Source organism: Oryctolagus cuniculus, chromosome 12, assembly GCF_964237555.1.
Source record: "Oryctolagus cuniculus chromosome 12, mOryCun1.1, whole genome shotgun sequence".
Lineage (NCBI taxonomy): Eukaryota > Metazoa > Chordata > Mammalia > Lagomorpha > Leporidae > Oryctolagus > Oryctolagus cuniculus.
In genome coordinates, this window is record NC_091443.1 from 63428860 (window position 1) to 63454957 (window position 26098).

Consider the following 26098-nt stretch of genomic DNA (forward strand, 5'->3'; position numbering starts at 1 on the left):
CCATTCTGTCGTCATATGCAGAACAAACTGGAGAGGGCAAGGCCAGCAAAGGAATTTTTTTTAAAAGATTTATTTATTTATTTGAAAGTCAGAGTTACACAGAGGAGAGGCAGAGAGAGAGAGAGAGAGAGAGAGGTCTTCCATCCAATGGTTCACTCCCCAATTGGCCGCAATGGCTGGAGCTGCACCAATCTGAAGCCAGGAGCTTCTTTGGGTCTCCCATGTGGGTGCAGGGGCCCAAGGACTTGGGAAATCTTCCACTGCTTTCCCATGCCATAGCAGAGGGCTGGATCAGAAGTGGAGCAGCTGGGACTAGAACCAGTGCCCATACGGGATGCCGGCGCCTCAGGCCAGGACAATAACCTGCTGCGCCACAGCACCGGCCCAGCAAAGGAATTAAAAAGTGATTTGTTTGGAAGATCTGAAGAAGCAGGAATTCAGAATAAAAAGATAGCTTTGAAGCATGGGATGACTTGGGAGAGCATAGGTCTTTTTTTTTTTTTTAAGATTTATTTTATTTATTTGAAAGACAGAGTTACAGAGAGAGGTAGAAACAGAGAGAGAGGTCTTCCATCCACTGGTTCACTCCCTAGATGGCCGCAATGGCCCGAGCTGTGTAGGTCCGAAGCCAAGAGCTTCTTCCTGGTCTCCCAGGTGGGTGCAGGGGCCCAGTGACTTGGGCCATCTTCTACTGCTTCCCAGGTCATAGCAGAGAGCTGGATCGGAAGAGGAGCCCATATGGGATGCCAACGCTTCAGGCCAGGGTTTTAACCTGCTGTGCCACAGCGCCAGCCCCTGGAGAGCATAGGTCTTGAGAAAGTATCGGACACCCAAAGGGCAGCATTGAATTACACCTGGTCTTGGAAAGGGGAAGAGAGTGGGTAGAAAATGTCCATGTAAGTACTTAATCATCCATTTCATATGTAAATATGAAAGTTATCTATTATTCCCGTTTCCTGGGGCCCCAGTTTTTTGTTTGTTTCCCTCTAGCTCTCAGTGTTACTGCTGTAAGATTGCTGGAGAGCAGAAAATCCCAAGCATTTTTCAACTAAAAATATTTAAGTGTGGTGTATGTTGTTGAAGCGCTGAAACATGACTTGGGTCTGAAAGGTAATCAACTGAGAAATATTTGCTCTTACCCAAAATACAGCTCTTCAGACATTCTCACGTCAGCCCCTCACGCAGCTGCTGGAGGGATCGATGTGCGTCTCCCCTGTCATCAGTCCCTCTGCACACTTCGCCGCCATTGACTTGGCCCCGGAAGCCATTCCTCTGGAACCGGACCACACGTTTACACTCTGCCTTTACACGGTCTTTGCTATCATCCAGGGAATTCTTAGGCAGCCAGGCCAGCGAGGCCACTATAAGGACAAAGCTTTGTCCCTGCAAGGGAGAGGAGGAAAGGGGGGAGGATCCAAGGGGCTACTGTATTAGAAAAGCTGCGACTATTTCTCCTCCTCTCCCTCGGTTCGCCACGTCCTCCAACCCCAGCCCTTCTTTGAAGAGGGGAGAAAATGGTGCCTGGCCGCTTAGGGCCTGTGAGGCCTTGGGCTTGGGCTGGCCCTGAGCATAATAGCACACAGTGGGATCCTTCCCATTTCCCTTCTGTGTCATGCTTGTTGGTCTTGGAGAAGGAGGCCTTTGTGTTTGGCAGAGCTTTCAGCCAGTTCATAGTTCTTGTGTCGCTCAGGTGGGCAAGGGTGGGAAGGGATGCACACAGCCGAAAAGCCAGAATTCTCACTCGTATTTGGAAAGAGACCACGTGTGTCTGTCCACCATGTGAGAAGTCACATCCTCCTGAGAGAGCAAGAAACCTTCCACCCAGTCAGAACCCTGACTCTGAAGGAGTGGGCCTTGAGACTGTTGGCAGAACTGCTATCCCAAGGTAGATTTAAAATAATAAACATAAAATCTTTCAGGGGAGTAGCGGAAAGTTCTCTGAAATAACTCTTGTTGATGTCTGGAGGCCAAGGTCTTTAAGTAAAGACAGCAAAGAAGTGCTTTTCTGGTGCATTTCAAACAAACTTTTTAATATAGAAAACTTCAGCCTCAGTGGGATCCTTGGTTCCAACAAAGGCATAACAGGCTACAAATGTTGAATAAGACAAAGATGGCATTTTAAGTCAATCTAGGAAAGGTGAATTGTAATAGCTCATGTTGAAACAGTGGGTTAGATCTTGAACTCTATTTCCAGCTCCCTGCTATTGTACATGAGAAAGCAGCAGCAGATGGCTCAAGTACTTGGGGCCCCTGCCACCGTGTGGTAGACCCAAACGGAATCCCAGGCTTGTGCGTGCTCGCTCACTCACTCTCTGTCTCTCTTCCTCCCTCACTCCCTCCATCCTTCCCTCCCTCTCTGTAACTCTGCCTTTCAAATAAATAAATTTTTTTGAGATTTTTATTTATTTTTTTGTAAGGCAGAGTTACACAGAGAGAGGAGAGGCAGAGACAGTGAGAGGTCTTCCATCCACTGGTTCACTCCCCAGATGGCCGCAATGGCCAGAGCTGTGCAGATCCGAAGTCAGGAGCCAGGAGCTTCTTCTGGGTCTCCCACACGGGTGCAGGGGTCCAAGGACTTGGGGCATCTTCTATTGCTTTCCTGGGCCATAATAGAAAGCTGGATAGGAAGTGGAGCAGCTGAGTCTCAAACTGGCGCCCATAAGGGATGCCGGCACTTCAGGCCAGGGTGTTAACCTGCTGCACCACAGGGCTGCCCCCCAAATAAATAAATCTTAAAAAAAATAGATAAATACATGAAAAACCCACCAAAACATTTTTTTCAAAAAATTTATTTAGTCTAGGCTAAGATATGATTGGCTTTGTTATTGAAATCTTTTCCTTCTGTTATCAAAAAAAAAATGTTAGTCTTTTTAAAAACTGGGAAATTTCGAAAGACTTATCATCCAAATATAAAAATAAGATTGATTTGGAGCTTATAAGAGAGTAAAATAAGATAATATATCTAAATGTCTATTTTTAACACATTGCAAAATCATTCATGTTTAAATGTTTTGTAATGTTCTGAGATATGCTTTCTAAAATTACTGTCTTCCTACTATTAGACTTTCCTAAATCTATCAACAAGGTACTGAATTACATATAATCCAAGCTTTTTTCAAAGTAAAATACATTTTGTGGCTTTCATATAAAAGCTTGAGTTTGCACACACTGCTGTGTGATTCAGAAGGAAACAAATGATGATGAACGCAGGCTAAGTTTCTATCGGCGTGGTCTTTACTTCTCTTGGGAGCATGCTGCTTCCAGTAATCGCTCCTGAGGGGCACGGGGAGACTTTGGCCGCTGAGCAGTGTTATTGCCTAAGTTCATATTGGCCGCTCTGTGGGGAACAGTGGCTGCCCAATTAAACTGCTATTTTTTAAGCAAGAGACTGTACCTATTAATTTTATAAACTCCCTGAAATTAGCACATAGTTTCAAAAAAATCAGTAGTGAACTAACATACTGGAAAAGAGCCTTGTCAGCTAAAAAACTTCGTTGTGTTAGAAACTTTCACTGTCCTGCATCCTCCTTTGAAAATTAAATGTTCTGGGGGCCAGCGCTGTGGCGCAGCAGGTTAAAGCCCCAGCCTGTATCCATATGGGCACCATTTCGAGTCCTGGCTACTCCACTTCTGATCCAGCTCTCTGCTGTGGCCCGGGAAAGCAGTGGAAGGTGGCCCAAGTGTTTGGGCCCTGCACCCGAGGCAGAGAAGCTCTTGGCTGCTGGCTTCAGAACAGCTCAGCTCTGGCCATTGAGGTCATTTGGGGAGTGAACCAGTGAATGGAAGATCTCTCTCTCTCTCTCTCTCTCTATCTCCCCCCTCTCCTCTCTCTCTCTCTCTCTGTCTTTCAAATAAATAATACCAATTTTAAAAAATTAAAAGTTCTTTTCACAGATATTTTTCATCAAAATGTGTACTTGAATGGTTACATGGATCAGCTAATGCTGTATTTTGAAAGTAATTTAATTTTACTGGCCTGGTCATGTGATGCATTGTATTTAATTACTTCAGTCTTGAAATCAGCAGAGTGAGGATGTCATTTTCATAAAAACAAGTAGCAATTAAGATCTATAGGCAGAAAGCTAGGTGGATATATATTTATTTGTTAGCTCTTGCATTTCAAACAAAATTCAGAAGGAAATGTTTTGATGCTAGAATTAAGTGATAACAAAGTTGGAAAAGGTGACAGTTGTGAAGTTCGAGTGAGGTTGGCTCATTCAGGGGACTGCTAGCCCAGGGCAGCAGTGAGTCAGAGTCCCGGCCAGCGGAGGGAGTCAGGCTGGCAGAGGATGAGTGAGGCAGAGTAGACAAAAATGGTAGCAGTGCTGGGGGGACCTTCCATATCAAGCGTACCCCACACCACAGAGGTAAGAAAGCCGAGGCAAGCACATCCAGGATCCTGGCCTGTGGGCTGGTGGTTGCTGTTCCGCGGTGCAGACCACTAGGGCAGTCCCATCGCTCCTGTGCTGCATTGTTGTTGCCTTGAGCTAGTGTGTGTAGTGTATGCATTTCCTCGCCGGCTCAGGGGAGCTCCTCGGGGCAAGCTCTCTGTCTTGGATGTGGTGCTTCCCTTGCTGAGGGGTCCACTTTATAAGGCCGAGGCCTGCTAAGAACCTTCTGATGTTCGGGTGGCTCCCTGTGTATGGTGCCAGCCCAAATGCTGGCATGGTGGTTGGAAATGCTGTCTTCAAAGCCAGATGGCCTGGGCTTGAGTCCTTGCTGTGTGACATTGAGTAAGTTATTTCACTTCTCTGAATCAGAATCACCAGCTATAAAATGAGGACAACCTGAGGTCCTGCTTTTAGCATGGATACTTGTAGATGATTCTATTGTTTAATGGGCTGAGATTCTCTGGAAACCTCTCAGGTGGATTTTGATCCCAGCTGGTTGATTAGAGTCCACTGTCTTCATGATACTAAGTATAGCTAAACCCATATTATGATAAAAGTGTGAGGGTCTGGGGAGCCAGCACTGTGGCGTAATGGGTTAGGCTGCTGCCTGCAGCACTGGCATCCTATATGGACACTGGTTCAAGGCCCGGGTGCTTTCTTCTGGTCCAGCTCCCTGCTAATACATCTGGGAAAGCAGCAGAGGATGGCTCAAGTGCTTGGGCCCCTGCACCCATGTGGAAGACCCAGAGGAGGCTTCTGGCTCCTTTCTTAAGTCTGGCCCAGCCCTGGCCATTAGAGCCAAATAAATAAATCTTAAAAAAAAAAACAACCTAAAACACTTGAAAAACAGATGTAATGGTCTGTAATGTAAGGGAAAGGAGGAAATTAGTTATTTCTATTGGAAGTAATAGTTTTACTCGCAGCAGAAACATTTGTACATTAAAAACATGATCTTAGAGCAGGCATTTGGTATTAGCAGTGAAAGCACCGCTTGGGACGCCTGACACCTGCATCCCATCGGAGTGCCTGGGTTCGAGTCCCAGCTCTGCCTTCAATTCTAACTTCTTGCTGATGTGCACCCTGGGAGGCAGCAGGTGATGGCTCAAATACTAGGGTCCCTGCCACTGTGTAGAGGACCCAGGATAGAATTCCTAGCTCCTGGCTCCAGCCTGGTCCATCCCTGTCTGTTGCTGGTCATAGCCCTGGTTGTTGCTGATGGAAGATCTCTTGTCTATCTCTGTCTTTGCCTCTCTCTGCCTCTCAACCTAAGAAACAAAAAGCAAAACAAAGACTTGAATTAGGCAAATACCAAGGTAGCAGAAAGGTCACTGTGACCCCCTGCTTTCAGTCCCAGTGCAGGGTCCCCTGGGGGCTCACAGCTGTGCTGCCGGGCCACAATGGAAGCGCAGGAGGCCTCCGAAGGCTGCCTGGGTCCTGCTTGCTCTGACGCACCGGCATGGCCTCGCTGCCCACCAGCCACTGGCAGACTCCCCTCACCCCCCGCCAGGAGAAAGGCTTTGCGGCTTAGGGAGCAGAGCTCACTGACCCCATTTAAGGCCAAGGCATTTAGCCCTCCCTGAGACTGTTCCTGCTAGAGCTTTGGCTTGCGGAGCTATTTCTATCTGGTGTTTGCTACAGCCCTCTCCTGAGCCAGTGACTAAAAGGCTCAGTAGGGAAAAGGCATGGGGAAATGCAGGAAGCCCTGAGAACTCAATTCAGATGCCCTTGTTTTCCCATCCATAAGCGAAAGCCATGGCTCCTCCCCGAAAGGGTTGTTGTGAGAATTAACATGAGCTGGATGATGGATGTCAGAGTTCCCCAGCTTAGAGCAAGCAAGCTTTCAGCCCGAGCGAGCCACGTGGGAGGCTGTAGGAGCTGGTGTGAACCACTTCTGGATCTGAGCCACTGCCGAGAGCCCTGGTGTCTGCACTCACTCCGGCCCCCAGCTGCCACCGGTTGACTCCTCTTTCTCTTTGTTGAAACACGTTCATTGATCCCCTCCAGGGCAGCCAATAACATCTGGGAAGGTGGCAAAAGAAGATGAGCCGGCAAACATGTATTAAGCTCCACTAGGGGCTCCAGGCTGATGACAAAGATATAAAGAAACGCAAGGCATGCCCACTCCCTTCAGCAAGCTTGTAATTTGCTTAGAGAAACAGGATATAACCGCTGGAGAGCCAAGAGAAAATGGGAAGTAAGTCTGTCAAAAACATCTTCAGGGAAGCCGGAAGCCAGATGCCATGAGGTGGAGCAGGTGATAGGTGTGGGAACTCAGAGGAAGGCAGGGCGGGGGTGCGGTGGCCTGGAAGCCACCATGGTCTGGCAGGGACTGGAGCTGGCTTATATTAAGGAGGTGGTTTTCACCTGCAGAATCAGACCATCCACAATACCGGAAGGGGTTCCAGTGTCTGTTCACCAGCAACCAGCCTGAGCCCAGCAGCTCGAACTGTTTCCACCTTTCTTCTTGAGCCACCACCTGCCTCCCACCACCTGCCTCCCAGGGTGTGTATTCACAGGCAGCTAGATGAGAAGCAAAGACAAGACACATACAGGATGCAGGCATCCCACGTGGCAGCCTAACCCGCTGCACCGCGGTGTCCGCCCGTTGCCACCTTTCTGCTCTGCCTCCCTCAGCACGTTGCCTTCTGTCCTAGGCTGGGCCCCTTGGGGAACCCAGTTGGCGACCACTGTTCCAGGCTCAACAACTTGGAGCAGCCTAAGAAAGTTTTTCCCAAAAGCCCTTCCAGCCAGTTTCCCCTCATGGCTGTCGGCCACATTATCAGATATCTGGGGCTTATGCCAATACCTGGAAAAGGGAAGGGAAGTAACCAGCTCGGTCTACAAGGATCGCAATCCGCCCTGGGCTGGGGCTGGGGAAGGGCCTTTGGCTGAGCACACAGGTGGGGAAGGGCGTAGGTTCAGATCATTTGGACTTCTTACAGCAACTGACAAGGGAGATGAGATGGACCTAGAAAGGCAATCAACAGTGTCTGCCACACAGGTCATGTTGGGAAGAAAACAGGACAGATCTGACCCCAAAGTAGCATCCTCGACGCTGAAACAGATGGCCTGTTGCTTAATGACCTGAGCAAGTAAGATAACCACAGAAAGCCTCAGTTCCCTCATCTCTGAAATGGGATAGTAACGGTCGCACCAAGATGTAAATTCTGGGAGGACAGGGACTTGTCTTGCTCCTAGCACAGAGCACTGGACCCAGCAGATTCGTCATTGGTGTTTGTTGAATGGACTAATTAGCCAGATTATTGTGAGGATTAAATGAGTTCTGGTATGCAAAGGCTTAGCATGCTAACGTACAGTATGTACTCAAAAAATGATTGATTTTTAGCCGCAGCCTCTGCATAGGCCTGGCCCTCTACCTGTGCCCCGTGTGGCCAGCTTCACCAGCAGCCCTGGGCCATGGAGGAAGCTGAGGCTTGTGGAGCAGGCTAGGCTCCTGGTGGGCTGAGGTGGCCCAGGTCCATCACATACCCCAGGGAAGAGCCCAGAGCTTGGGGCTCTGCAGTTCGCGAGTCTGACTTCTGAGTAGCTCCTCACAGGTCACCCAGGAGGCCTCCTTGGACCAGCCTCACTCACATCTAAGGCCGTCTGGCTGGATTCAGAGGGACAGCCGAGGCCACCAGCCCTGAGGTTTCGGGCCCAGCCACAGAGGCAGGCAGCAGCAGCAGGTGGTGAGCCGGAGAGAGCGGCTCCCTTTTCACCACCTGCACCTCGGCACAGTTCCGTCAGAGCTCCTGCCTGAGCCGTGGGCATCACAACCCAAACCAGGGCTGTGCGTAATGTAGACACGCTGGGCTTGGGCCCCCACCTGCCAAGGGGATAATCCTCCCACCTTGTGGTGGCCCGAGGAGCCAGCAAGATAGCAGATGGCGAGAGCCTGAACAAGATGGCTCTGCCTCCACCACCACGCCATGCCACGCCACACCATGCCACACCATGCCAAACCAGGCTTTTTCACACCTCTGCACACCTGATCCTGGGGAACATAATTCCACTCCCCGCTTACTGCCTTGCCAAACCCTGTTTGTCCCGAGGCAAGTCTGGAGGCCAACAGTGGAGTCCCTTGCCAGGGTCAGTGCCCATGCTGCCCTCCCTCCTAGCCCTTACCTTGCAAATGGCACCCACCGTGGCCCTGTCTTCTGAGGCTGTCTTCCTGACCAGGCCCCTGCTGTCCCAGAGGCAGGGCATTGGCCAGCTGCTCAGGGAACAGCTCTGCCTTCCCCAGACCGCACTGCAGTCCCTTCTGCTCACCACTAGCCCTGTCCACTGGGACCCAGGCAGGGGCCAGAGGGGCATGGCCGGGCAGCACGTTCTGCTTGTGGGCAGCACTGCTCCCCCACAACACTGCCCTTGGGAAGGAAGAGGCCCTACAGACATTCAGTCTCCTCCATGGAGCATGCTGGGAGGCACGCACTCCGCCCCACCGGCTGCCCTCTGCACACCTGGTCTGGCCTCCCCAGCCCATGCCCACCGGGGGGAAGGGGAGCAGGACCCAGGGCAGTGCACAAAGGGGCCCTAAAGGGGCCCTACCTGAGAAGGACCTTGACCTAGTCATTCTGCCCTCTGCTGCCAACATCTTGGCAGGGGGCGCTCTGGCCCTCAGGCACGCACCTGCCAAGCAGGAAGCCACTGGCAAAAATCCCTCAAAGGTGGGGCCCCGCCTCTGTCCTAGCTCTCAGGACTGCAGGGCACCTCCAAGGAGTGGAGTGGGGGTGGCACAGGCCTCCACGGCAACACCTGAGCCTTCATCCAAGCTCTTTTCCGGAGCCTGCGTGCCACCGCTTGGGTTGTGGCAGGGAGGGGGAGGCAGGTGGAATCTGTTCCTCCCTTGCTGGCCTTGTGGTGAGAGGTGCTGACGAGTGGAGGCAGGCCCGCGGCGCCATCAGAAAGGCCTGCGTAAGGCACTCCCTACAGGAAGCACGAGAGAGGGCTGGAGAAGAATCTAAAGATCTAGAAGAATGTGGCAGTTAAAGGGAATTTCTTCCCACACACTGTAACCCAAGACTGTTCCTAAAAAACGCTGTTCTTTGGGAAAACTTGGGAAGCACCGGTTTATGAGACTGTTAGGAGCTGGTTGTGAATGTGGCTTTCCCGAACACACGCCCCCGTGAATTTAACAAGCCGGGCCAAAGGACGATGCTGCAGCCCACACAGCTGAGCCCGACTGGCCTGGCCGGGATGGTGCAGCAAGGCGCGCCGCCTTTAAGCAGACCAGTAGACGTATGTCCATTCACAAAAACAGAAGAGAGTAAAGTGAAAGGCGTTAGGAAGAAATTGTAAGGCACTGGCGTGGCTAATGCAGGCGCTGCAAATCCCTGGGAGCCCAGCTTCAAAGGCGGAGCCCTCTGTGTGACAGCACGGCCACTGTCTGTGACCGAATTACAGAAATGTTACACTCAGGCTTGCTGTGTGGGCAGCACGGGGATCTACAGGGGCCTGAAGAGACAGCTGAGCTCCAGCGCCGACTGCCTCGAACTTCCTCTGCGGCTTGGCTGAGTCACTGACTCTCCCGGGACTGCAGCTCTCCGAGGCCCAGGACCTGGGAGTTCCTTTCAGCTCGGCGGCACAGAACCTCGCCAGGTGTCTGTTCTTCCATTCAACCAAGTTTAGGTGAGCATCTGCTGTGTGCCCAGCCTCGGTTTCCTGCCATGGAGAGCTCAGGCGTCCAGGCTGGCAGAGAGGTGACTCCACGGGGACAGAGAGGGCAGAGGGCCCCCCACTACTACCGGGCAGCCAAGCCTGGGCAGGGCACCTTCCTAGAGCTAGATATACCTCCATCAGTGAGAAAAACTAGATCCAGCGTGCACTGTCAGCCGATCCCGGAGTCACGCCGCCCGATAGAGCGGAGGAGCCGGTCTCAGTGTGCACAGGACAGCAGTTCTTGAAGTCTGTGAAGACAGGAGGGACCAAAGGTGGACAGTCGCTGGCTGTCAAGCTCGGGAACTGAGAAAGACTGGAAAACGGCAAGCACACTCTGGCGACCCCTGGCGGGGTTTTGGCCTCCAGCCCCCATCCCCTATCCAATTCTGAGAACAGAGGCACCCCCGCCAAAGTTGAGAGGAGGCATGTGGCCCTCGTGCAGCTGTGGTGGGAGCCCCTTACTCCTGGTGGGGGCCAGGGTAGGCTGTGGGGTCAGTTGCACCCACCCCTGGCCCGGCCTGGCCCCTGGCTGATTCAGAGGTGGGGGAGGGAGGCTGCTTGGTTCTCCCTTCCTTTCATGAAATGACTATTCTCTTCCTCTCCCTCTCTCTCTCTCTTAAAGATTTATTTACTTATTTGAAAGGCAGAGTTACAGAGAGGCAGAGGTAGAGAGAGGTCTTCCATCTGCTGGTTCACTCCCCAAATGGCTACAACAGCCAGAGCTGCGCTGATCCAAAGCCAGGAGCCAGGAGCTTTTTCCAGGTCTCCCATGCTGGTGCAGGGGCCCAAGGACTTGGGCCATCTTCTACTGCTTTCCCAAGGCCTTAGCAGAGAGCTGGATAGGAAGTGGAGCAGCCGAACTCAAACTGGCGCCCATATGGGATACCGCCGCTGCAGTTGGTGGCTTTACCTGCTACGCCACAGTGCCGGCCCCGACTATTCTCTTATCTGCTAGCCTCTGTGGCATAAATCCGGGGGAAGGTGATCTTTCCCGATTTCTGACATTGTGGATGATTTCTTCAGGCATTTCTGCCTGCTGTATTTCTTCAAGAGAGTAACGGCGATTGTATCTGCAGGAACTGTTGTTCCAGAGCATTGCTCCTGCCTTAGCGCCTTGCCCCGGCCTCTAAGACGCGGCGTTTCTGGGCATTTGGAAGACAGGAGGGAAGACCGCATTTTCCTTATCTCCACATTGCCTTAACGTGGAATTTGTGCAGGCAAATGCTCGCAGACAAGCTGTAAGGACCCGTCACAGCCTTGAGTATCTCAGTTAGTGTTAAAGGCATACACTCTGATTTTTTATTTTATTGTAAGTACAAACAGTACACATTCAGCGAAACTCAAGCAACAAAAGAGTAAAAAGTCAAAAGCAGAAGACCGCCGCCGCCACACCCACTCCCCAGGTACCCGTGGCGGCTTTGCCGTTAGACACTGAGACTCCCGTTCAGCAGGCACGGGATTGTGCCAGTACCTCGCGCAGCAGCCCTCCGGGCACCCTTCCCCCCCACACACAGACTGCGCGACCTCCCTCTGCCCACAGCCACAGACCTGGCACTGCATGGGGCTTCTGCTGATGCACGTCTTGGTGGCTTCCAATATCTGGCCGTTAGAAAAGCTGCTCCCTTGCAAATATCTCTGAGCCTTCGTGCAACTAATTACCTCGGACTCCTGGGCCTGCTTTGTGGGACCAAGTGAATGCAGATTTTGAAGTTTTGATCAAGACTGTACACTTGTTCTCTGCATAGTCTGCATCAGCTCATTCTCCCGCCTCATTTTCCCCCAGCTGATAAGGGGCTGGTCTACATCTTCTGTCTTAGTTTGCATTCCTTGGATCATTAGTGAGGTGGAGCAGAAGTGGGTTACTTATAAATGAGTTAATTCACAACATTATGTTGTGATACCAAAACAAAGATTACAGAGTTGGCCACTAACTGAAGTATCATGTTGAATGTCACGGTGCCCGGCCCTGTGCAGGTCCATCCCAAGGTGTATGTTTAGCTTGAGACCTTCGCACAGGAGGTGAGGTCACGGGTCTGGGAGATGAAGCCGCCGCTCACTGGTGAGTGGATGAGGATGAGCAACACAGTCACTCCGGGCAGAGGAGAAAATAAAGTTCACGAAGCTCACAAGATGAGTAGTTGCTTTGCCAGGAGCTTTATTCGTGTAATTCCCATAAGCTCATGAGGCAGGTGAAGTCATCTCCATTTTATGGATGAGAAAATTGAGGTTCAATTGGTTAAATAACATAATGGTGGCACTGGGATGTGGGCTCAAGACAGGAAGCAGAACCTGGGCATTTACCTAAACAACTGCTTCTGTAGAAGAAAAACCTCAGAAAAGGTTTTTAAAATATGTGTAACCTAGAGCCACCTCAGCGTGAGAGGCTGGGAGGATGGCAAGCCAGGAGAAGTCCCCGCTTCCCACCGCTCAGCAGCAGTGGCAGGGGGAGCTGGCCAGTGCCTGGGGCAGCCACGCCATGGGTTCTGGGGCCAGCATGTGCCAGGCTGATGCTGACAGCCACGGGGAGAGAGCCTTCAAGGAAAATGGTGGGCGATCGTGGGCGGAGATGAGCAGCAGCATGGACACCCACAACTGGACGCTGGGAGAAGAAAAGGAGCCGGCGAAGGTCAGGGAGGGAGAGCGCCATGGGACCTGGGGAGCCCGGCAAACGCCCCTGCTCCTGACTGGGGATGAAAGGGGGGTGGTGCGGGAAAGGAAGCTGTTGGTGGCGGCCGGCTCTGTGCCCTGCCGACCCAGGCAGCGGGCACAGCAGGACCAGCCCGGACCCCAGCCAGGGGAGCTCAGCCCAGCTGCGGCCAGCGCCCCCTCCCCACCCCCGTCCGCCCCAGGTCTGCATTCTGCAGCTCGGAGACTCGGCCCCCACCTCCGGGGGCTGAGCCCCGGAGGACCGGTTCTGGCTCGAGGGTGGGGCCGACGGGGGCGAGGCTCGCCCGCAGCCGCCACGCAGCCCTTCCTCCCCCTCCCCCTCAGGAAAGGAAGGCAGAGGAAAAACGTGTTTTTATAAATAGCTCCAGCCCCAGCTGATTTGTAAATTCAGTGGGGTTTTTTTGTGTGTGTCAATGACATCACCCTCCTCCCCATGGCAACCCTCGACGATATCAAAATTGCCAAGCAACGTGGGAGCAGCTCGCGCCCCAAACCAGCAGGTCGCTGCCTGCGGGGTTCGCGGAGCAGTCGCCGAGGGCGCCGGGGCGCGGCGGGGGAGGGGCGCGCGGCCGGGGCGGCCGGGCCCTGCGGCCCCAGCGGGGCGGAGCGGCCGAGCCGCCTGCGGGCCGGGGCCGGCGCCCGCGCCGCGCTCCCCGCGCCAGCGCCGCGCTCGGCGGCAAGGCGGGCGGGCAGGCGGGCAGGCGGGCGGGCCCCGCTCCCTTCCGGACGCGCCGGAGCCGCGAGCAGCCATCCAGGTGGCGGAGCCGGCCCACCGCCACTGAGTCACCCGCCCGCCCGAGCTCCCTGCCTGCCCTTCGCCATTGGATTATTTCGGAAGCCCGAAAACTTGGAGCTGCACCTGAGTCCCGCCCCTTCCAGCCCTCCCCTCCCTACCTTGGGCTCGGAGGAAGATGGGGCTCGCGGTGGGTCTGCCGTCACCCCCTACGGATACGGAGGCCGCGGCGGGGGCCGGGCGTGCCTGCCGGGAGCTGCAGATATGGTGACCAGGCTGCCGCTGTCCCCCGGAGGTGTGGGGACAGAAGGGGAGTCTCGTCCCTCCCAGCTGCCTGGAGGCCGGCCCGGCTGGCTTTGAACTCTCCCTCCCCCCGCCCCCCGCCCGCCCGCTACCCCACCCCCCCGGGGGTGTTGCTGGGAAGGAGTGGCTTCTAGGGTCCCCGTGGCATTTGGAGAGCGAGGCTGCATTGGCTTAGGCCGGGCAGGTAGGTGGCTGCGCAGGGCGGGCGTGGGCCCACGTGTGTGCGGGTGTGAGGGTGTGTGCACCGGCCCCCTGCTGAGGACTGCAGCTGCCTGTGGCCGGGCTGCGGGTGGCCACTTGACAGCGGTTCTCCTAACTGGTGCTGGGGCGCTGTCCGGGAGGGGTGCTGGGGACAGAGGAGACCACCCGGCACATGGCCTGAGCCCTGGGCCCAGCAGCTGCCAGGGTGGGCTGGCGCAGATCCTCCCTGGGTCCACTGGACAGAGACACAGCCCGATGCCAAGGTAGGGAGTGGTCTAGAGGGGCTGGCCAAGGTGGGAGCCAACCAGCCAAGGGCATCAGCTGCCCCCTCTTCCTGAAAACCGTTTCCTACCAAGAATCACTTCTGCGGGGCCGGGCAGCACCCATGAGCTCACCGCTCGGCGACAAGGGTGCTGGGGTGCTGGTCACTGCTCCACTCTGCATAGTTGGGGCCCAGTCCAGGCTGCCCCAGGGCCTGGCCCCACAGGGCATGCCCCAGTGTGGCAGGCAGAGGGGCGTGGGCTCCCTGCCAGCCACCCCCCACCCCACCTCCCCCACACAGCTGGCAGCCTCGCGGGCACACCGGTGAGTAAGCTGCCAGGGGAGGAGGCTGTGTGCCCACAGAGGCAGGACCCACCAGTCAGGAGCCTGGGGAGAAGCGGCTGGGCTGGGCGAGAAAAGCACTGAGCTTTTCTTTTCTTTTCCTTTTCTGCCTGAAGGGAGAGGCGCTTCCTGGGCTAGGAACAAGCACCAGCCTGCAGTGGGAGAGCGCCGGGCGCAGCGGCCCTGGGGGAGCAGCCCAGGTAAGGTCCCTGCCCCTACCACCGCTGTCCCCTCCTGGGCCACAGAGCCCAACCCTGCGCTCCTCTTGAGTCTGGGGGTTCCTGTGCTACCAAGCCCCATGCCCCAGCTGATCCCAGCAGGCCCCGGGGCCCCAGGTCAGAGGGAGATCATGCTCACTTCTGCTGTTCCTGCATTGGCTTCTGGGGCCTGCTGGGTCAAGCCAGGGCCACCAGGGCTCCCCTCCTGGAGGCCCCTCTCACCTCAGCCCCTCGGGGCCATTCCCTGCATGGATTCATTCCACAAATATTCATGCAGCATTGCTGGGTTCCAGGCACTGAGTCACACCCTTTGGGTGAGCTTGACTTGGCACAGATGCTGACTCTGAAACTTGGCAGCAGGCCAGGGTCAGGGGCCACCTGGCTGACTGTTCCTCAGGGGCCCCGGGCTCCCTGATCTGCTGCAGGGTTCCTGACCTGGGCAGCTGTGGGGACTCTGGGCCAATGCAGTGCCCTGGCGTCGACCACCAGCACCAGAGGTGTGTGCATGTCTGCTTGGGGTCTCACCTGAGGCTTTGTTCTGTGGAAACTGGGCTCTGGGAGTATTGGACAGTGGGGGCTGCCTGGCCCTCGGAGCCTGTTAGACCCAGCACTTGGCCCTGTAGAAGCTCATCTAGTGGCCATTGAGGCCTTTGGGGGGCCTCCTCCCGTTAGGGGGCAGTAGCCCTGGTGCCCGGCTCAGAGGTGGCAAACTAGAGCCTTGGATGACAAGGGCGCCAGCGCAGGGGGTGGGTGGCACTGGGAACCGTGGATGTGGATGGAAGCTCTGTGCACTGGGGAGGGGCCATTGGGAGGGAGCCTGGGGACTGCAGGTCCCGTCTGGTCCCCTGGGGGCCAGACTGAGTCTTTGTGAGTTGTCTGGGACATACGAGGCACAGGAAAGGTGCAGGTGGTGGGGTCCCCAGCCAAGGCAAAATCCAGTCTGCACAGCTCTGAATGACCAAGAGTGTCCTGGCAGAGTACATGGGACCAGGGTCCGAGTCTCCCCAGGCGAATCAGTGAATTCCCACACCTGGCTCCAGCTGTGGGTGCTGCCTGCCTCCTTGGCGAAGGCCTGGGAGTTCTCGGTGTGCAGAGCAGAGAAGCGTCCACCGCCCAGCTGCTAGGCCGAGTGACGGAGGCTGTAGGTGGCCGCTGCCTGGGCCTGCAGGGGGCGGGGGCAGAGGGCAGGGGGCAGGGCCTAGGGGCAGGAGAGGAAAAGGCCGCCTTGGGGTTTCTAGAGGACTCTGGAGGAAGGGCTTGGGACAGGTGCTGCCTCTGGGAACTGCTCTGCACAGGGGACTGGGCCCTGGCAGGCGGGGAAGGGGCTGGCTAGCTGAAGCAGCGCCACTCACCCGGGCGGCCCAGAGACTCCACCAGTGCACTGAGTCCCGGTGCAGAGGGCATGGGAGGCTGGCTGTGGCCCGAGGCCGAGGGCTCTCCCCAGCATGCCCTTCCAGGAGGATGCCCTCCACACCATCGCCAGCGGTTGGGGGGCCCTGGAGTCAGGAGCCATTCCTAAGGCTTGGGGCATAGGAAGGAGGTCATCGGATCTCAGAAATGGGCTTCTTGCAGCCTGCCCCTAGGGGGCTTGGAGAACGGAGCTCATGTCTGCGAGCCTGCTGAGAGCAAGTAGGGAGCAGCCTGCACCGTTCAAAACTGGAAACCCCTGAGGCAGCGAGAGAAGCCCTCCCCAGGCCTCGAAGCCCAGGGCCAGCAGTCTGACGGGTCCAGGGAAGCTGCCCCTTTCTGCAGAGCCTGCAGGCCGAGGTGAGCGGCGCGAGGCATGCGAGACAGGGTGTCTTGTCTTTCCCTGGTGGCTTCATCCCCTTCCTGCTGACATACACGAATCCCTGAGACCCGGCAATTGCTAGTAGACGGTAGTCACTAGCTCTAGCAACTAGTAGTCATGGTTCTAGAGGCCGGGCAGTGCGGGCTGGGGGGGTGGGGGGCTGCTCTGTGGGCCTCTGCGTGGCACATCCCGTGGCAGGAGGCAGAAGGGCTGGAGAGAGCCAGAGAGCCAGAGAGCCGGAGGGCCAACCCCTGTGATGGTGAGGACTCTGCCCTGGTGACCCAAACCCTGCCCTCCACACAGGTAAACCCTAGCACCCGGCAAGGCGGGGGTCCAGGCACTGTGTGGTTCTGGCCCGTTGGCTTGCAGGCAGGAGCCGTGACTGCCTGACTGCTGAGCACACAGCAGTGGAGGCGGGGGTGGGGGAAGGCGCCGACAAATAAGCAGGACGTAGCTCCTGCCGGGGGAAGCCTGCGGCCCACGGAGGCCTGGGATGGGACACTGAGCGTGGGCCCAGCCGCAGAGACGTGGCCAGCAACCTGGTGACCTCATCCTCTTGCCCACACCGGGCCCCCGGTGACCCGTCCAGTCCAGATGATTTATAGATCCAGACCGATACCAGGAAACGGGGCTGAACTGTCTAAAGATGGGCACAAAGAGACGGGTGGAGAATGAAAAATGAAGGCAGCAGCAGCTTCTCGCTTCCGTTCGAGGCAGGAGATGAACGCTCAGGGGGACAGGACAGCGCGGATGGGGGCACAGCACAGTCAGCAGGGTGAGCCTCGGGCCCAGCCTCACACAAGTTCCGTCACGTCCGTTCCTGTCCACGGAGGCTGTTACAGTACCCCTGGGAGAGGGTTGTGGAGAGGGCCGAATGAAACCATATGGCAGTGCTGCTAGGATCACTGCGAGAGCAGAGTGCCAGGAGCGATAATGGCCACCGCTTGTTTAGGGGAATCAGGGAAGGCTTCGTGGAGGAAGTGGCTTTGAAAGAGCCTTGCCCACATACAAACACACACACACACCAAGAGAGCCAAGGCTCCTATGGCCAATCCACCTGTACCCAATAAAGCTGGGGGAAAGGTGACACGAATCCAATCGAGTCTCCCGGAGGTCCACTAAGGAATTCCTTGGGGCTGTTTGCAAGTTCTCTCTCCTTCCCAGAGCTAGAGTTTGAGGTCTTGAGGACCCAAGGGAGCTGCACCTAGCAGGCCCTGTCCCCTCCTCTTTGGGCCTGGAACCTCTTGCCACATGGTGGCCCCAGCTCCTTAAGGAACTGCAAACAAATAAACCCCAGGAAAGCGCAAAGCTTGGAGGTACTGTGCGCAGGGGGCCGGCTGGAGACCCCCGTGGGTGGCTTGGAAATGCCTGCTCACAGAGAACTTTTGCTTTTCCTATCAAAGGCTTAGCTGTCTTACGAATTTAGAAAAGAAAATCCCAAGTTTCTAGTCCCCTAAAGAAGCAAGACAAGCCCAGAGCGTGAGGGGCTTCCACACGCTGGGGGAACGAGCGTGTGGCACACGGCTTCCCACGGCCACAGGAGAGGCCACATCGGCCTCGGCCCCAGCAAGGGGACCCCGTGCTGGCCAGCGTTCTCCGAAAGCCTCACCATGACCCCTCAGGCCGAGAAGGGACCCAGGAGGTAGAGAGGGACAATGGTGTCCTTTCTTTGTACACCGTGGGCTCTCCGGGGCATCCTGTCCCCCTGAGGCACTGCCTCTGTCAGCAGACCCTGGCATCCGCCTGCCCGGCGACAGCTGCCCTGGGCCTCTGGCTTAAACGGGGTGGGAGGCGGGCCGGGTCCTTCGTCCAGGACCAGGAGAGGGGTTCTGGATGCTCAAAGAAGCAGGTGAGAAGGCTGAGGCTGTGCTGCACTGCCCTGGTCTCTGACCCCAGGGCAAACAGCTGCGAACCCGTCTCCCCTGCTTTCCGGGCTCTGAGGGTGCAAACCGGGAAGACTGGTTCTGTGCTTCAGCTTCCCCGCCAGGGCACCTCCAGCCTCCATTTTCTGCATCTCAGCTCCTGTGAGGCTCCACAGGGAGCAGGGGAGGGAGCCCGGAGACCACTTACCCCAGCACCTCCCTGCGGCATTGGAGGTCAGCGGTAGGAGCCCCAGGGAGTGCAGGGCTGGTCCAGGAAGGAGCTGGCCCCCTCGGATCGCTCTGCACAGGAGCCAGAGGACGCCCCTCTGAAGGTAGAACCCAACCCCCACGGTGGTCTAGAGGGAAACCAACGGCCAGAGGAGGAAAACGGGTCCCAAGATGACCCAGCTACCTGGCAGCAGTAGTAGACGCAGTGTCAGGCCTGGGGTCCCCGACTCCCTGTCCAGTGCTCTCTTGCTGCCCAACAGCTGCATCAGAGGCCAGAGCCAGCGAAGGGCCAGCTTGATGGCTGCCTAGAGGCAGCCTGACCTGACACACTGGGACGCTGGACAGTTGGTCGTCGTCCTCTGTGCCTCCTGGAGGTGGGCCCAGCCATCCGCCCTGCCTCCTGCTCAGCCCCCGGCTGGTCCCCCAGGGAAGACCCGGGCCACTGTCACACAAATAGAGCACACTCGTTCGTAAAGGAATTGACTCTGGTTTCGTCTGGCCCAGGGAGCATCTTCCATTTTGACCAGAAGCACCTTAATGTCTTGAGCCTAAGAAGGAAGCCATGAGGAGCGGGCCTGGAGATGCAAGATGCTGGGCCGAGGGGAGCGGGGTGCTCTCCTGACCCCGGGCCACCACCAGGAGCGAGAGGCCTGTCACCTGCCACCCAGCCTGGCCTGGGCCAGAAGACGCTCCCATTGCACTCAAGTGTACCTTGCTGGACAGCCGTGTGTCTGGGGTGCAGGTGCAGAGAGGTGTGACGAGGTGGAGGCTTCAGCCCTTGGGGGCAAGGATGCAAGGCCAGGACAGGAGGAGGTGCTGGCTCTGGGGCATCCATCACCTTGTGTGACCAGGCCCCACATGAACGTCCAGCAGGCTGGCGGTGCTCAGAAGTTCTGTCAGTGTGTGCCACGGGGAAGGAAAGAGCAGGAGGAGAGATGGCCGCACAGCAAGGGGCAGCTGTGTGCAGTGAGCCAGGTCGGCCCACCCAGGGCAGTCCCAGAGTGCTCAGGCTTCCCAGGAGGCCACACTGCCCATAGCCTGTGTCCTTCGTGCGTTGAGGGCTGAGGGAAGGGCTTGGGCAGCCAACATGGCACCTCCTCCCACCTGCTTTCTTTTGGTAAATCCCCAAACCCGGTCCACCTGTCCACGGACGGAGAGCCAGTCACTGACCCCAGGGTGCTGGAGGCTGTCGCTTACCTCCCGGCCCCCCCGCACAGCCAGGAGTGAAGTCCTTATACACTGATCCTGGGGCTGAGAGGTGTGTGCTCAGCTCCCGTGCAGGCTCGTGGCCCTCCTGGGAGAGTGTTCTTTGGGGAGTTTTAGTGATGGCCCCGTGGGCTGCCGTCAGTCAGCTGGCAGTGACTGTCCCAGGCTTGGGTTCCTGGAAAAACCGTTGAGACTGAACATCAAGATGTTCTAGATAAATGACCTCCTGAGTCTGATCGAGGACCCTGTGGGGCGGACTGCAGCGCCCCCCTCTGGTCAGTGAGGGGATTTTACTAAGAGGTTGATGTGCAAACTTTAACTTCCCTCCCTTAATACTCCTTCCCTTGAGGGAGAGGAGACCTTGAGAGATTCAGGCCTGATAGCAGCTCCTTCTGCATCAAAGTCCCAACACAGGGGCTCAGTTTCACTTCCCTGGGGCTTGGGCCTGGGCCCTTGCCTGGCCACGCACAGGCCTTCTGCTCGCCTGGCCCTAGATTCCACGGCAGGGGTGCCACAGTCGCAGCCCTGCCCCAGCCAACTCTCGGAGGCCCAGAAGAGAGAAGAAAGGCTAGGAAAAGCTTCCATTCAAGGGGAATTGCAGCTGTTGGTTCTGCCAGCTCCGGAGCTGCACTGCAGAGAACTCTGATGGAATGCGGGGGCCATTAAGAGCAGGAGCTGCAAGAGCAGTGGTAGCGGGAGATACTGAACGAATCTGTCATGTCTCTAGAGCGAGTGTCCCCAGCGCCGAGGTGGCACTCGCTGGGCCCACAGGAGCTTGGCACAGACCCCCAGGTGCCTGGGAAGGGTGCTGCAGTCGCAGCCCGCAGCCCGCAGCCCGCCACACTCCCTGCAGCCCAGTCCCATCGGGCCGCTGTCAGTTGGTGTCCAGGGAGGCCAGTCCCGTGTATTCCCATCGGGCTAGGAAGCAGAGACAGAGGCAGAGGCAGACCTGGGAGAAAGGCTGGCGGTGCTGGGAGTGCTGGTTTCCCTCTGCTGAGGTCCACGATCTGTCTGTTCAGGAGCCAGGCGGGGGCCTCTGCAGCTGGCCCCACCTGTCTCCCTCCTGGCTGAGGACTCCCTCAGCCCGGAGGTTTGCCCTGCTCCTGGGCCCCATCAGCAGAGATGGGTGGTCCCAGCAAAGTGAGGGGCATGGCCCAGGCCAGCCCAGGAGCAGGAGAGGACAGTGTTTGGCAGCCTAGGAGAGGGGGACGGAAGGGGCCTTTTCCGCAGAGTTCTTTGCTCCTGGGGCTGGGGGCTCCAACGTGAGTGGGCAGCAAGCCCTCTGGGATCCCAGCCCCATGGGCTGCTCCTGCTGAGTGGGGAGCAGGTGCATGGGTCCCTGCACGTGGGCCTGGTGTCTTTGGGAACCATCGGTGGCCTGAGGCAGGAACATCAGGCCTGCACCTGCTTCCTAGCAGGGGACTAAGTGAGAGAGACAGTGAGGAAGGGACCTCTCTCTCCTTCCCTCCCAGTGCCATGTGGCGGGCCTCGTGCCAGTCAGCAGTGGGCGGGGGGCATCCTCCCCTGCCTCTCCATACCTCACGTGACCCACCTAGCTGGGCAGTGGTCTGAGCTGACCCCTCCCACCCACCGTTCGGACAGCTCTCACAATGAGGGACCTCTGAGTGCACGGTTAAGCTGGGTCAGACAGGCTAGGGCTCAACTGCTGGTTCTTGCATTCACTACCTGGCTTATTCTGTTCCGAGAACCATAGACTGGGCAGCTTGGAAACAACAGAAACGCATTTCTCAGGGCTGAAGAAGCAGAGAAGCTCAGGATCAAGGTGCCAGCAGACCTCGTGTCTGCCGAGGGCGGCTTGCCAGCTCACTGGGGTGCTGCCTTTCTCCGTAACCCCACAAGGCAAGAGGGGTCGGGGATCTCTCTGGGACCTCTTGTGGGGGCACCAGTCCCACTCCTGGGGGCTCTGTCTTCATGACCCCGTCACACACACCCCCAAAAGCCCACTGCCCAACATGTTCGCACTGGTGATCAGATTTCAACCTTCGGATCCGGTAGGGGGCCCTTAAGCTAGTCACCACTCTGAGGCTGTCTCCCTGTTTGTAAAGTGAGAATATTAGTGTGCTGCTCACCTGCCCGGGTCGCTGTGAAGGTGCAGGTACCATGTGCAAACAGCCCAGCGCTAGAAGCATGTGGTGTTGGGAGAGCTCGTTATCACTGCTATTAGAGGAGGGCGCAGGCCTCCCAGCGAGGGCCCTGGAAGGAGGTGAGCTTGCTCGCAGCCTCCCTGATCCCTGGGACCTGTCTCAAGTCACAGCGGCGGCGCAGAAGGGTGTGGAGATAGGAGAACGTGTTTGCATTCCTCAGCTGCGGAGCAATCCTCTCTTTCCTCCTTGGCCCTCACCTGGGCTCCCAGCGCTGGCTGTTGTTGCAACAGGACTGGCTGAGAGACAACCAGGAAGTGCCCGCCCTAACGCCCTCCCAGACCATCCTGGGTGGCCAATGCCCAGGCCTGGCAGGAACCCAGAGTTCTTTCCTGTGATGAAATGTCTGTTCTCAGTGCCTTGTCCACACCTCCTGCCCAGCTGGTAGAGGGGCAGTGCCTGGACCGCTCCCTCAACCAGCAGGCCTCTGCCAGTGGCCACGGCTCTTCAAAGGAGGGCGTGCCTGGTGCTCGTCCTGGGCTCAGCGCCAGAGGGAGGCGCAGGGGTGCTGCCATTGTGCTGGCCTCCTGGCACTTCCTGCACTGTCGCTGTGCCCTCTCCTGGGTAGGGCTGAGCTGGACATGGGTCCGAGACTAGAGAAGGCGAGGGGTCACACCCCAAAGTTAATCACTTGGGAGCTATTCTGTGTGTCCCAGCCATCCCACTGGCAGGGGTCATCCAGCCCCCATGCAACTGAACCCTGTGCAGACTAGACTGGAGGTGCAGAAACAGCTTTGTGATGGACCCGAGAGGTCACCTCGTCTCATCTTCTATCTGATGGGAACTTTTTCTCTGGCATATCTAATAGTTTTTTTAATTTATTTATTTGGGAGGCAGAGAGAAACAGACATACACATAGCTCTTATCTGTTGGTTCATTCCCCAAATGCCTGCAGTAGCCAGGATTGGGCTGAGCTGAAGCCTAGAGCTGGGAGCTCTATTCCGCCCTCCCACACAGCGGCAAGAACCCAATCCTCTGAGCCATACTCTGCCTCCCAGAGTCTGAATTAGCAGGAAGTTCAGAGCCAGAGAATCAGGCGTTGAACCCAGGCATCTTGACTGCTGTGTTAACCACTAGGCTAAAAGGCTGCCCCCAGTGGATATTCTCGAATATCAGCGTTGGGGAATTCATTAACTCCTTGGTCAGTCTCGCTTAGAAGCCTCTTCCTGTCTCACGCCAAACCCCATTGCAGCTGCCAGGGTGAGAGGAGGCCTGGCTTCCTGTATTTACTCCCTATAGGTTGAGGATGGGACTTGGCCAAGCCATCATGGAATACCCAAGCCTGGATTCGCATCACGTCTCACAGTATTCTGATATCCACACTTCATCATAGTTCAACGGTTCAAAAGGGCTGCTTGGACCTGTGGTTTTATTATTGAAGTCATGTGTATTTAATGGAGATAATTCACATGCACATTTGTGAATCAGCAAAAAAAAACAATTCAGGGTGTTGATTCTAGGTTCAATGACATAACACATTTCATTCTAGCTTGGTTCCTTGCTCATTTCCCCCTTGGTCTCCCTCACCCCACAGCACAACCTGCTTCCCATAGCCTTCATCCGTGCACCTGTGTCCCTGAGTAATTAATCCAAGAGGAAAGCCACACTGTATGACCTGTGCCCGTCCACTTCTTGTAGCCACAGGAGGTCAGGGTTTGGGGATAGGGTCAAGCCTACGGTGGTGTTAGGTCAGCAGGAAAGTGAAAGGATGGTTTGGCAAAGACACACAGAGGAGGAGGGAGGGGCAGAGGAGGTAGAGAACAGAGACAGCAAGTGTATGGGCTGCAGGGATGGCAAGAGGACCCTGTGTTCCCCGGCTTCTAGCCACCCTCCCACGGCACACAGGGCCAGTGTCACCACTTGGCACCGTGCCTTCCCCAGGGAAGATGAGGGCATCCGGCTTATGGTGCAGCCAGGCAGGGTGCAGTCCTGACGGGGCTGGGGAGTTCCCTCGTGTCACCTTAGCTGTGTCGTGGGAGCCCTGGTGTAGACTGCGCAGGCGCCGTGGAGTCCAGGAGGCGAGTGACGTCACCTTCAGTAGCCCTGATGTGTCTAAAGAAGTGACCAATGTGGCCATGTGGCAATGGTGGCCTCAATTAATAACTGAAGTTTGTGGTCCCCAATAGTAATAGGCACTGGACTGTGACTCTGGCTGTTGCCACTCGAGGGCAGCCGCGGGGACCCCAAAACGTCCTGAATTTCCAAGCCAGCACAGAGCCCTCAAAGTCAGCAAGGGTCTTCTCACTTCCTTGTTAGGGGAAGAGACAGACAAGAGGCCCCTGCCCCTGCCCCTCAGAATGGCCATGCTAGGGCCCAGCTCGGAGATGCCAGTTCTGGAACAAAAATACAGGTGGGGGCGGGGACCGTGGGGGCTCCAACTTGCCCCATTGTCAGTTTGGGGCACCGATGCCTTGTAAGCTGCCTCCCTGAGGACCACTATCCTCAAAACCTGAGGCTAGAGGACTCAGCAAAGTGTGGCAAGGGAATTGGAATCCCTGAAATCCTGATTTCCTGCCTGCAGAGGAGGGCAGTCCCAGGACAGCCAGGGGCCTTGCCCGGCGGGGGCAGACAGGTCACACTGCAGGTTTTAGGACTGAAGCCGGGCTCTCCAGGATGTGTGGGTGGAAACGCAGCCTCTCCGAGGTCGGGAAGAGTCGGCCCGCGGCTTCCAAGCGTGCATCTGCAATGCAAAGCAATGAGTTAATTACACACCACCCGCGCTCCACAGATCCTGCAGGTCTGTGTCCGCGCAGCTCATCCGGGCGCGGCGGGGTCAGTACCCGGAGGCGAAGGGCGGGCGGGCGGGAGCTGGAGCCGAGCGAATGCAGGAAGGAGTGGGGCCCCGGCCCCGGCGACTCTTCCTGGGCCCTGAGCTCGCTGAATCTACCTGAGGCCACGCCCTAAAATCCAACTGGCGGCCAGGTGCGGCCGGCGCGGCCCAAACAGGTAAGCAGGGCACCTCCTCTTCTTTCCCGGCCCCGAGCTCCCTCCCGCCTTGGGCGGGCCCGGCTCCCGCGTCCTCTGCGAGCGCCCCTGCGCTTCCCGCTTGGCAAGTGAGTGTCGCCGCCGCCCTGCCAGGCTGGGAGCCATCTCCGGGCGGGGGCCGCGACAAGGGGACAGGCCTCGCCTTGCGCGCCGCCCCCGGACCCGGTTTGCACTCCTGAAGTTCAGGGCTTGCGGCCGGCCGGGCAGCGGCGCTGCGCCCCCACCCCCACCCCGTTCCCGCCTCCGGCTGGGCTCGGCTCGTCTCAGGCACCTGGGACTGTCGCCCGGTCGGTCGGGAGGCGGGGGCGAGGGGTGGTGCCCACTGCGCTGGACTCCAGCCAGCCGCCAAAGCCCGCTGGGACACTCACTGCATCTGCCCCAGTGTGCCTGTGTGTGTTTCCGCGCAGGCTTGCGGAGGACTGGCCCCGCGCCGCTGACTGCCCAAGAGAGCTGCCCACTGCAGGAGCCTGAGGAGCCTCGGAGAGCAGTGAGTGGGTGAGTGAGGGGTCTGCCTTCTCCAGACCTGCTTGACAGACTGTGGGCAGGCAGGTGGCCCCCGGGGCTGGGGCCTCTCTGCCACACTTGGCAGCGGCAGGGGTCCTATTTCCCAGTCCTTAGGGGTGCAGGGTAAGTCACTTGCATCTCAGCCCATGGTGGGTGGGTAGATCTGCATGGCTTCAAACAGATGCTAATATTTTTGTGAATTTTTACTTTTATTGCTTAGAAAGGCAGAGAGAGAGAGAGAGAGAGAGAGAGAGAGAGAATCTCCCACCTGCCCACTGGTTTACTTCCCAAATGTCTGGGCCAGGCCAAAGTCAAGAGCCCAGAACCCCATCTAGGTCTCCCACGTGGGTATCAGGGGCCCAAGAACTTTGAGCCATCATCTGCTGCCTCCCAGATGCAGCTCGACCCAGAATTGGAGCCCCAGGCACTCCAGGATGGAATGTGGGTATCCCATGCAGCATCGCACCTGCTGCACCAGGTGCCCACCTGTGACCTGTGGTTGTCATCAGGTCTGACACCTGTCTGGGACGAGGCAGTGTCACCAAGGCCAGGTGCACTAGATGCATGCTTGGGGAAGAGGCCTCCCCA

The 26098-nt window shown here is 57.1% G+C and overlaps 1 protein-coding gene and 1 long non-coding RNA gene across 10 annotated transcripts in view; one reads left to right on the plus strand and one right to left on the minus strand.

Annotated features, from left to right (window-relative positions):
• Positions 1-491: 491 nt before the first annotated feature.
• Positions 492-13749, minus strand: LOC103351136 (uncharacterized). The gene is made up of 2 exons (XR_011380851.1): positions 13611-13749; positions 492-1383 (listed from the first exon to the last, which is right to left on the minus strand). It is a non-coding gene; the product is annotated as an uncharacterized lncRNA (long non-coding RNA).
• The window catches only part of PAK6 (p21 (RAC1) activated kinase 6), a 32992-nt gene continuing 20208 nt past the window's right edge, over positions 13315-26098 (plus strand). The window contains exons 1-4 of one of the 9 annotated variants that reach the window (XM_070053987.1): positions 13315-13936; positions 14673-14756; positions 16347-16541; positions 25414-25501. The gene's annotated coding sequence lies outside the window, so the exon portion shown is untranslated. Of the gene's footprint in view, positions 13937-14065; positions 14217-14672; positions 14757-16346; positions 16542-24910; positions 24968-25017; positions 25075-25413; positions 25502-26098 lie in introns of those variants that run through there. The other 8 variants (XM_051822548.2, XM_070053984.1, XM_051822544.2 and 5 more) reach the window with 8 other exon arrangements.